This window comes from Chrysochloris asiatica, unplaced genomic scaffold (assembly GCF_000296735.1).
Source record: "Chrysochloris asiatica unplaced genomic scaffold, ChrAsi1.0 scaffold00026, whole genome shotgun sequence".
Taxonomy (NCBI): domain Eukaryota; kingdom Metazoa; phylum Chordata; class Mammalia; order Afrosoricida; family Chrysochloridae; genus Chrysochloris; species Chrysochloris asiatica.
The window spans coordinates 13,279,845-13,292,628 of NW_006408544.1; the positions used below are offsets into that span (position 1 = coordinate 13,279,845).

Below are 12,784 nucleotides of genomic sequence, written 5' to 3' on the forward strand. Positions count from 1 at the left end.
AGCACCCCTCCCCTCCACTCAAGATAGATGCCCCCAAACATAATCATCAAGTCATATAATAATCAAATACTATAAAATCAAAGACAAGGAAAGAATCTGGACAGCAGCTCAAGAAAAAAAATGAAAGTTGCCTACAAAGAGTTCCAATTAGTCTAAGTGTTTATTTCTTTGCAGAAACCATGTAGGCAAGAAGGCAATGGGAAGACATACACAAAACTCTGAAAGAAAACAAACTGCCAATCCAGAATCAGATGAGTAGCAAAACTGTGTCTCAAATATGATGAAAAGATGAGAACTTTTACGGATAAACAAAAATTAAAGGATTTTATAATAACCAGACAAACTTTGCAAAATAACAATAATGGGAATTTTTGGACTGAGAACCAACAACCTGAGACTGAATATGCCACCCAGAACTCAATCCAGATATTGCTGTTGTTGTTAAGTGCCGTTGAGTTAATTCCAACCCATAGTGACCCTGTGTAGTGTTTGTGAGGAGTGGCTGTTAAGCTTGAACCACCGACCTTGCAGTTCAAACTGATTTTGCAATCTAGCCCATTAATCCACAGAGCCACATCAGGAGTCCTCAATCCAGATACAGATGTTTCCAAAGTAAAACAAACCTATAAGACTGAAAATAGGAAATCAGAGATATCAATTTATAATGAAGACACCAACTATAAAGCAAAAAAAGGGAAAAGTGTAGTTATAGAACTTTTAAACTGTAGAGTTTTATTCTGCTGTGCATAGGGTCGTTATGAGTTGGTACTGACTCAATGGCACGTAATGACACCAACAAGTCTAGTTAATGTCAATATAAAACAAAGCATTTTAAAATGGGGAAGAAATTAACAAAATACAGGGCTAACCATAAAGAAAGTTAATACACCCTCACATCAAAACAAGAAAATGGAAAATCATAAACAATTAGTAAATATTTAAACAGCAGCAGTGAAGGAAGTACATAAAAATACACCAACAAAATGAATTCAGCATACACAATTATGTGAAACAAACCTGCAGTCCCACAAAAATTACACAACAAAATTCATGGTGGTGGTGGCTGTATTCCATGGAGTTGGTTCTGATCATAGCGACCCTGCACAATGTTTAAAGTGACCCTGCACAATGTTTAAAGCGACCCTGCACAATGTTTAAAGCGACCCTGCACAATGTTTTTGAGGCTGCAAATCTTTACGGGAGCAGAACGCCTCATCTTTCACCTGAGGAACAGCTGGTAGTTTCGAACTGCTGACCTGTGGTTCGCAGCCTGATTCGTAACCACTGCACTACCAGAGATCCTTAGTCAATTCATACCTATCAATAATTACACTGAATGTTAATGGACTAAATGCATCAGCAAACAGAATTCTTAACAGAATGGTTAAGAAACAGACAGTAACAGAATGGCTAAGAAAACAGGATCCTTCAATATGCTGTCAACTGAGATACAGCATACACACATAGACAAAAATAGACCAAAAATCAACAGATGGAGAAAAAAAAAAAAATACAACAGCCTAACAACAAACAAAAACAAGCAGGAGTGATCAAATTTCTGATAAAATAGGTTTTAAGATAAAAACCAGCATAAAGGAAAAAGGGCATTATCTCATGATTAAAGGATCAACTGAACAAGAAGACATAATCATAATGAATATGCTACCAATGAAAGAGCCTCAAAATATATAAATCAAACTCTAATAGAACTGAAGAAGTAGACAATTCTGTATTATTAATAGATTTTAATACACCACTTTCAATGAAACAACTAGACAGCATGCCAACAAAGACAAGAACGAACTGCACAACACATTTGACATCATAGACCAACACAGAGCACTCAAACCAACAATAGCACAATACATATTCTTTTCCAGTGGATAAGAATATTTCACTACAAGAGTAAAACAAGGCCCACAGACTGAAAAAACAAAACAAAACACAAATTTGCAATGACATATTAAACAAGGGACTAATCTCTAAAATTTATAGAAAACTACAATGACTTTACAAGAAAAAGACAAACAGTCCAATTAGAAAGGGGGCTGAGGAGATTAACAGACACTTCACCAAAGAAGACATTCAGGTGGCCACCAAATATATGAAGAAATGTTCACAATCATTACCCACTAGAGAAAGGCAAGTGAAATGACATCAATGAGATATCAGCTCACCCAAAAATAAATAGCAATGTTCCAAAAAAAAGGAAAAAGAAAACAGAAAATGCTGTGTAAAGTGTGGACAGACTGGGATCCTCCTTCCTTATTAGTGGGCAGTAAAATGGTATAACAACTGTGGAAAATGGAATGGAACTTGCTAAAAAAAACTAGAAACAGCAATATCATATAACCCAGGAATCTCTCTACTTGGTATCTAGACCCAAGAAATAAGAGTTATGTTATGAGTGAATACACACACACACACACAGATATGTATGCATACTCATGTTCATTATAGCACTATTCACAATAGCAAATGGATGCAGACAGCCTACATGTCCATCAGTGGAACAGGTGATTAAAAAAAAAAAGAAGCAACTTTGGTGCACACACACAATGGAATGATCTTAAGCAAAATTGTACCGGCATGTAACACTGAAGATATTGTTCAATGATTTATGTATTCCATTTGGTCACCTCTCTTTGGAATGGAAACAAATATCTTCCAAGCAGTTGGTCAGGTAGCTTTCTTCCCAATTTCTTCAGTTGGTCAGGTAGCTTTCTTCCCAATTTCTTGGCATAAGTGAGTGAGCACTTCCACTGTTGGATCTGTTTGTTAAAAGATTTCAATTTGTATTCTGTCAATTCCTGGAGCCTTTGTTTTTTTTGCCAATGCTTTCAGTGCACCTTGGACTTCTTTCCTCAGTACCATTGGTTCTCAATAATATGTTACCTCTTCAAATGCTTGAGTATTTAGCATTTCTTTTAGGATATAAAATAGTGTCACTGGACTATACCAATTGTCAAACGTTTATATACCTGTGGGTATACTTCCACTCTCCCTTCATACCTGTTCAGTCTGTGTATCTGTCCATGTATCTACTTGTGGAACACTATCGTTTCAGGGTTGTTTATACAACAGTATTTACCTCTATCCACTTTTACCCTTGCATTCCTCCCTGTGTCTTCACCTGTCTTCATTATTCTTCTTCCAACCCTTTCTTACTGTATACTGCATTCCCCATCACTGAGGATACTTATACATGGGTATTTACCTTTGTTTAAAACACACCTATGTATGTAGGTGCTCTGGTAGCATAGTGGTTACGAATCGGGCTGCGAGCCGCAAGGTTAGCAGTTCGAAACTACCAGCAGTTCCGCAGGAGAAAGATGAGGCAGTCTGCTCCCATAAAGATTTACAGCCTTGGAAACCCTGTGTAGGGTCGCTATGAGTCAGAACCGACTCCACGGCACAGAACAACAACAACAACATGTATGTGGTGGTGAATATAGAGGAGAAAATAATTAATATTCTTTAGACATTACCAAACATCTTGAGGCAATGAGTCTCTGGGACTGAGATCTCAGGATCATTGTCTCCGGGAACAGCACGATCAATTGGCATGACATATGAGGGTGGAATGGTAACAGGCATGGTACCATGGAATGGTAACAGAGAGACAGTGGGATAACTATTGTTACATGGAGGGGATTGCAAGTCTTTGAGATGTAACAAAGTCTGTAATTTGTTCAATGTAAAACCTATGCTCTGCTATATAAACCTTCACTTAATTCACATTAAGAAGTTTCAAAAAATCATAGAGACCATGACACACATTGGCTCAACACTCTGAAGAAATTTTTATTTGGAATAAAACCCAAAGTTATTTTTAAAAGATTCTATATGATGGGCTGTCTGTTCACCTGTCTAATCATCTCTTCAACTGTTCTCACTGTACATAGTCTCTTTACAACATATTTTATTTCAGGGAGACCATGATTTTAGGCTTTGCAATGGCTATTCCATTTGCATAAAATTATCTTTTTTCTAATTCATACATGGATGATTCCCCAACCTTCTTCGAGATGTGGTTCAAACTGCATGGTGGCAATGAGGCCAAATGACCACTTTCTTATTACTGCAAAATATCTTTCTCCCATTTTACTAATTCCTCTTACATGTTCTAATTTTCCAACAGCATTTACTATATTCAAACATAATATATAAATTACTTATTTACTATTATTGATGTTTACTTCTTCTCTATGTTAAGAATAAGACACCCTAGCTGTTGCTGTTGTTGGTAGGTGCCATTGAGTCGGTATCGACCCATAGCAACCCTATGCACAACAGAACGAAACATTGCCCTATCTTGGGCCAACCTCACTACTGTTGCCACACTTGAGTCCATCGATGCTGCCACTTGGCCAATCCATCTCATTGGGGGGTCTTACTCTTTTTCTCTGACCCTCCACCCTACCAAACTTGATATCCTTCTCCAGTGACTGGTCCTTCCTGACAATATGTCCGAAGTATGAGAGACAAAATTTGGCTATCTTGGCCTCTACGGAACACTCTGGCTGCACTGCTTCCAAAACAGATCTATTGGTTCTTTTGGCAGCCCATGGCACTTTTCAGTATTTTCCTCCAACACCATAACTCAAAAGCATCAATTCTTCTACAGTCTTCCTTATAACTATCCAGCTTTCGCATGCATATGAGGTTATTGAAAATACCATGGCTTGGGTCAGGCGTACCGTAGTCTTCAAGCTGATATCATTGTTCTTCAACACTTTAAGAAGGTCTTGTGCAGCAGATTTGTGTAATGCAACTATCAACACTCACGGAAGCAGCAGTGAAGAAATCTTCACTGCTGCTTCCGTGAGTGTTGATAGTTGATCCAAGAAGAATGAAGTCCTTGACAACTTCAATCTTTTCTTCATTGATAAGAATGTTGTTCATTGGTCCAGTGGTGAGGATTTTTGCTTTTTTTTGCATTGAGATGTAATCTATATAGAAGGCTGTGCTCTTTGATGTTCATCAGTAAATGTTTTAAGTCCTCTGCACTTTCAGCAAGCCAAGTTGTATCATCTGCATATTGCAGGTTGTTAATGAGTCTTCCTCCAATCCCGATACCACATTTTTCTTCATAGAACCCAATGTTTCGGATTATTTGCTCAGCATACAGGTTGAATAAGTACGGTGAAAGAATACAACCTTGTCACATACCTTTTTAAAATTTTAAAACATTCAGTGTTCCCATGTTCTGTTTGAACAACTGCCTCTTGGTCCAGGTACAGATTCCTCATGAGCACAATTATGTGTTCCGGAATACTCATAACTTCACAGTGCTGTCCATAGCTTGTCATGACAAGGCACCCTGGTAGTGTAATGGATTATGAGCTGGACACAAAGTTGGACCTACAGTTTTGTTTGTAGATTTGAATCCGCAGTTCAAATCTATAATCGTTCCATAGGAGAAAGATGTGGTAAAGATTTACAGCCTCAAAAACCCTATATAGGGTCACTATGAGTCAGATCAACTTTATGACACACAACCATCAACAAATGTTAAGAATATAAGCACAGACTCTTATTTTCATTTTCGTTCACTTCATACTTTCAGCACCTGTTATTGAGCTGGTCCCAAACTAGGTAACTGTAGAAGTAAATGTATAAGTAAAAGTTAATTCACATAGGTTAAATGACAGAGGTAAATAGTGATGTTTGCTCAACTTTGGAACAACAGGGCTCTATGATACAGGGATAGAGGCATAGTCTAAATGGGTAAAAGAGGAAAATAATGTCTGTCTTATGTATATTGGTTGCCCTTGCCTACTATTGTAAAACAGACACTTCAGTGGGATAAAAAGAAATATCAGTAAACATGATTACAGAAAGCTTGTAAGCCTATCTTCAGCCTATAACTGATTGGAATATGTAAAAGGATTTTTAGATCATGCCCAGTAAAATATGAGTCTTGCAGAGTCTTTGTAGTGTATAGGAACTTAGGTGGAATTCTGAGCCTCATGCAGAACCTTCTGAGGAGGCACATTCCCACTTGAAAGGGCATGCACACCAGCCTAGAGTGGCCAGAGGAACAGAAGATTACTTCTTAAAAGGAAGACCAGCAAGAAATGTCAAAAACAAAAATGACAGTCTCACTGGTTACTACAAGAACAAGCAAGTTGCTCGCCCAGGAATCATCAAGGCAAGCAATCAAATCGCTTCAGGACAAAACCCCGTCTAAGACTGAAATTCAAAAGTAACACACAAGCAGGTATGTAAGCTTGCTGGTGACCATGTTGGTCTACTGGTGAGTGGAAGTGGGGGAAAGCAGCAATGAAGATATGGGCTGAGTTTGATCACGTTCCAGACTCCCATCAATCTGGAGATTAGAGAAGAGGAAGGGCTGGTTGGTACAAAGTGTGGTGAGACCTAGGGACTCTTAAGCCCATGGACAAGGTCCTAAGCCACAGAAGGCTGGATCTGAGGGTGAGGCATCCAGATGATATGAAGTAAGGGGAGATGCACAAGAACACCCAAACTTGAAGATAGTACCCATTTGACCTAGTTTTGATGGTGTAATGGTCAGAAATCAACTAGAAGAAGATAAAGAAATTTGATAAAAGAAAAAAGAGTAAATTGCTACAATTAGATGAATTTGATCTATATTTATAAATGTGGTTATGGTGGTGGTTATGTGCCATGGAGTCGGTTCCGACTCAGAGCAATCCTGTACAGGGTTTCTGAGGCTGCAAATCTTTACAGGATCAGAAAGCCTCATCTTTCTCCCGTGAATAGCTGGTAGTTTCGAACTGCTGACCTTAAGATTTGCAGCCCAATTCATAACCACTACGCTACCAGAGCTCCTTATTTATGGATGTAGTAGCTCAAAATATCAACTGAGAGGGAAGGAGTCTTCACATCAAGGATCAAACCTATCCCCTCTGTACACAGGGTTGATAGGGATGGGCAACTTAGACATTGGCTACCTAAAATGGGTTGGGGGTGGATTTTAAATGTATGAAGTGGCTGGCTTACACGTTTTCAAGAGGGAGTTTAGTTTTAAGAGTATATGGGGGAAGGTAGAATACCCACTGAATAGTTTTGATCTTGTCTAGATTGGTCTGGTGGAAGGAGATGGAGATAAGATTCTTATGATTCAACAGTGAGTAACTGTTATCATAAATAATTCTGATCGTCACAACTGTAAATGTAGAAGTTTTGTAACATAAATGGGAGAGTAGTTAATCTTACAGTCCAGGAACAGAGGACCTTAGGACCATCAAGAGAAACGAGCATGAGCAGAATGTGGGACCCTATCCAGAGAACAGTGTCAAACATAACATTTGGTGAAAAATAACTTATTATAATATTTACAATACGGTAATCATAGCACCACTTGTACCAACACCCATATGTCAGCCACCATATGTGGTGGTGGCTTTTGTGTTTCTTTAAAATTAGAAAATTTACCATTTTTTATAACCCATGATGAAGAGGTTTCAATGGAGCTTCCTGATTAAGAAGAAACCTCTGTCGATCTATTTCTAAAAATTAACCAATGAAAACCTTATTTATCACAGTATAACACTCTTTGATTAATTTGCTTTAGACACATCATTGTTGCTATTGTTGTAAAGTTCCATAGAGTGGGTTCCAACTCATAGTGACCCTGTATAGGGTTTCTAAGGAGTGCCTGGTGTGTTTGAACCACAAGCCTTTTGGTTCAAAGCAATCAGTGGTCTAGTGTTTATCTTATAGCACTACACCAGAACTTCAGACATGTCATTAAGAGTGATGAATCACTGTAGGAAGGCATTGGGGATGGTGAGGTAGAGGGCCAGCAATGATGAGTGAGACTGTCAGTGAGATGGATTGGCACAATAACTCCAACAATGGGCTTAGACACTCTGGCAATCAAACAAGACCAGGCATATTTTGGACATAGGCGGAAGTCAACTCAAAGCAGCTATATGTCTATGTGGATTTCTCAAAAGAAAAGACTGTAAGAATCCCCAGTAATGGATCTTTAAACCTTGAAAACTATTCAAATTTCTGTGTGTTTGTCCACTGAAAGTAATTTTAAGAAGCTAATCAACTTAAATAGCCAATGTGAAAGTGCCTCTCATTTAAATAGCGGCACTTTTTCTTTAGATAAAGAGTTACAATTCATTGTATTTTCAAGAATAATGAGCTAATTTTTTTTTTTTTTTCCTTTTGGCTGTCTTTACTTCTTTATTCCATGAATATACAGACTTCTGTCAAAATAATCTCAGTCGAGAAATACGTAAGGTTTCTATTTTCAGAGAAGAAAATCTTTAGGCACCAATATACTTCTCTTTATTCTTTCTAAAGAGCACCCCCCTTTTTTTCAGATCTTATCTTACACAAGAGACTGTGATTTTAATCTGAAAATTATCTTAAATTACCTCAAGAGCAGACATAGAACAACAGTAACTAACATTCAGAATTAAAGTACCCACTGAGACTACCAAATTGAGATTCAGGGGGTCCTTGCATCTGGCCCTCTGCAGACTCTTTCAGTTATATGACTCTCTGAAAAAATAAACCAAAATCATGCAAGTGACTATCACTGTAATATGAAAAAATGGAGTGGAGCCTCTGGAAAGAAAGGAGAAAATAAGAACCTCTTTCTGCCAGAATACTAACAAAGGTCATATGACTTTCCCAACCTATTCATCCCCATAGTTTTAACCTCCACACAAAAGTAACTGCACTACTAGTCAGGAGGGAAAGACCCTCTCAGAAAACAAAGTGCTAACTCATATGAGACAAATTATCTCCTTTGGATATCATGTGCAGTTCTAGTTAGGACAATTTTCCAAATAATGCCTGCTGCCTTGAAGGAGATAATCTCTTTCTTCTTGGGTAAACTCTATTCTTTTTGAGAACACATTTGTGACCTTAGCTAGCCACACAAAAAAGAGACTTTTAAAACTTGTGCATTTGCTTGATCAAACAACTAGGAAGGCAAAGGGACAAAAATCAATTCAGTCATCTTACACAACTGTTAACATTGCAGCCTGTATGTTTAAATAATCATCAGCAATGCAGAGTAGTAATTAGGCTTTCCCCTGGAAAAGGTTCAAAATGTGACTATGAAAAATACTTCTTAAGAAGAACACACTCAAAAGTCAAAAACAATAGCGGCAGTCCAATTGACTACTACAAGAGCAAGCAAGTTGTTTGCCCAGGAGCCATCAAAGCAAGTGGTCAGTTCCCCTCAGGGCAAAACCCCTTTCAAGACTAAGACTCAAGGGGAATACATGAGCAGGCATGTGGTCTGTTTGGTAACCACACTGGTCACCAATAAGGAGACGTAGAAGAAAAATAGCAGTGAAGTTGTGAGCTAAGTCTGACCACATTCAACAGACTCCTAAGAACCCGGGTTGAGACCTGGTTGGTCAGCAGTATCGCAAGATCTGGGGACTCCAGGGCCCAGAGACAGTGACATGGCCACAGAGAACTAGAGCAGAGAGTGAAGTGTCTAGCTGATATGAAGTGAGGGGAGATGCACAAGAACACCCATACTTGCAGACAGTACTCACTTGATCTGGCTTCAATGGCTAGATGATCAGAACTCGACTAGAAGAAGAAGGAAGAGGAAAAAAAGAGTAATCTAATACAATTTTATGGACTTGATCTATAGTAATGGATGTAGTAGCTCAAAAGAAGGAACAAATCTTTACAGCGAGGATCATTACCAACCCCTAGGTATGCAGGGCTGACAGAGATGGGCAACTCAGACATTAGCTACCCTAAAAGGTGTGGGGCAGGCACTACAAAGGCAAGAAGTGACTGGCTTACAAGCTTTCAAGAGGGAGCCTAGTTCCAGGGGGATGTGGGGACGTAGACTCTCCACTGAGTGGTTTCTAATCTGCCTGGATGGGGCCGATGAAAGAAGATGGATATAAGATTTTTGTGGTTTATTAGTGAATAATTGCTATCAGGACTGACTGTTAGGGTTGGAAATGTAAAGGTAGATGTTCTGTAACAAAAGGAGGGTAATGATTGACTTTTTAGTCAGGAGCAGAGGTCCCTGGGACCATCAAGGGAGAGAAGCGGAGTGTGGGACCCTACCCAGAGAAGTAGTGACGTCAGAGATGGAGGCAGAGATGATGACTTGGAGATATGGAGCTTCTGAGGACTCTGGACTCAGGAAGAGGGAGGATTATGCTAGCAGCCAGAGGGCAGGCTTATGGGGTGTACCCTTTGGTTGTTTGATGATGCATGGAGGGGATTGTAATAATTGCAATGAAATGAAATATGATAGGATGAATGTAAAGCTAATGTTCTCCCATGCGAACTATCACATAATTCACAATTTTAAAAAATAAGAAGTACACACATCTGAAACCAAAAGAAACCCTGACCCAGAAATGACTATCTTCAAATTTCCAGTAATATATCAATATATTTTGGCTACTAAAAGAAATCTATCACTTTGGTCCAATCACCAAATATTTTTCTATGTAGCAGGTAGTCTGTGAGGCACTAGATGATTCAAGTTTGAGACACAAAATAATAGAAATCACAGACCCATAAAAACAGAGTCTGGGTTCGCATAATAGTTCTATTTCTTACTAGCTGTGTGATCTTGGGCTAGAAACTTTGCCTCAATATTGGGAGTTGAAAACTCAAAGAGTATCATAAGATTAAATTAGAGGATACATGCAAATGTATGAAAATAGTTTTGGGTGGGAAGAAGCAGTGAAGTTTTGCTAGATAGCTTCCAGTTGGTTCCTACTCATAGCGACCCTATGAATAATAAAAAGAAACACTGTCCGTCTGGCACCAATCTAATAAATGTTGCAATACTTGAGCCCATTGCTGCTGCCACTGTGCCAATCCACATCATTGGGGGTCTTCCTCTATTTAGCTGACCCTCCACTCTACCAAGCATCATGTCCTTCTCCAGGGACTGGTCCCTCCTAATAACACGTCCAAAATATGAAAAACAAAGTCTCGCCATTCTGGCTTATAAGAAGCATTCTGTATTTCTTCCAATATTCTTCCAGGAATATTTGTTTATTCTTATGACAGTCCATAGTACTTTCAATATTCTTCTCCAACACATTAGCGCAAATACATCAACTCTTCTAAGGTTTTCCTTATTCAACGTGCAACTTTCATATGCTTATAAGGCTATTTAACATATCATGACTTGGGACAGGAGAATCTTAATCCTCAAAATCTTTGCTTCTCAACACTTTGAAGAGGTCTCATGTTGCAGATTTGTCTAATTCAATACTTTAATACCTTAACTGCTGCTACCATGAGTGTTGATACTAGATTCAAGCAAAATGAAGTCTTTGACAACTTCAATCTTTTCTTCACTTATCATGAAGTTATTTTTTAATACAGTTGTGAAGATATTTGTTTTCCTTACATTGGGGTGCAATCCTTAATGAAGGCTGAGATCTTTGAACTTCAACAGTCTTTTTAAGTCCTCTTCATTTCCAGCAGCTAAGGTAGTGTCATCTACATATCACAAGTTGTTAATGAGTCTTCCTCCAATCCTAATGTCATGTTCTTCTTCATATAACCCAGCTTCTCAGATTGTTTGCTCAGCATACAGACTAAATAAGTATGTTGAAAGAATACAATCCTGGTGCACACCTTTCCTTATTTTAAACCATTCAGTGCTGCCTTGTTCTGTTCCAACAACTGTCTCTTAACCTATGTACAGGATCTTTATAACCACAATTATGTGTTCAGGAAAACCCTTTCTTCACAAAGCTATCCATAACCTGTCATAATCTATAGTCAAAAGCCTTTGCATAGTCAATAAAACACAAGTATAAATCTTTCTGATAGTCTCGGCTTTCTGTCAAGATCTATCTGATTATCAGCCATGAGATCCTTAGTTCCACATCCGCTTCTGAATTCAGCTTGAATTTCCAGAAGTTCTATGTTAAAAAGTGATCAATTGAGAAAAACTAACAAAGCAGCAGTTAGAATAAAAGGCAGCTCTTAAAAATTCATGAACCCTTTCCCCTGGCCAGCAGTGCGGAGACCGCATGATTCCTGGAGTGAACCAGCAGTTGTTCATAAGACCCCTGGCAGCCTTCCTCAAAAGATCTGGGAAGTTAAAAGTCCCTAAATGGGTAGACTCTGCCAAGTTGGCCAAGCATAATGAGCCTGCTCCCTACAATGAGAACTGGTTCTACAAACAAGCTACCCATGGCACCTGTAACTTCAGGGTGGTGCTGGGGTTGACGTTGACTCCATGACCAACATCTGTGAGGGACTGGCAGAGAAATGGCATTGTGCCCAGTCACTTCAGCCAAGGTTCCAAGAGTGTGGCTGGTGGGTCTTCCAAGGCCTAGAGGGGCTCAAAATGATTAAGAATGACCAAGACTGTGGCACAAACTGACAACTTAGAACAGAGAGATCTGAACAGAATTGCCAAACAGGTGGCAGCTGTCAAGAAGAAACATTAAAACAAATTATGCTGGGTTAATAAATTGCCTCATTAAGAAAAAAAAAAATCCATGGAAAAATTTCATTATCTTTTAATTCCATTATTCCACTAACTTTTTGAAGCCCTTTAGTAAAATATAGTAAGAGTTATACTCAATGGAGGCGGGACTTGATGGCAGATAGGGTAGAGGTGCAGTGAAGATCTCGGTCAGCAATACCACAGAATACAAGATGAAGTGGGTTCAGGGCAGAGCTCCAAAACTCTGAACCACATATCTAGGAATATTTTAATAGTTTGAAGGTTTATAGCTAGTGGAACTTGTAGCTGAAGTAAGAAATCTAATACTTTAGAATCTGCCAGGCTTGGCAGCCTGGAGCCGACAACTTGGGT

The 12,784-nt window shown here is 38.8% G+C and overlaps 1 protein-coding gene and 1 pseudogene across 1 annotated transcript in view; one reads left to right on the plus strand and one right to left on the minus strand.

Annotated features, from left to right (window-relative positions):
• AGBL4 (ATP/GTP binding protein-like 4) overlaps window positions 1-12,784 on the minus strand; it is a 2,461,121-nt gene that overhangs the window by 2,022,442 nt on the left and 425,895 nt on the right. The gene's annotated exons all lie outside the window — the stretch shown is intronic.
• LOC102836910 lies at window positions 11,991-12,413 on the plus strand (annotated as a pseudogene).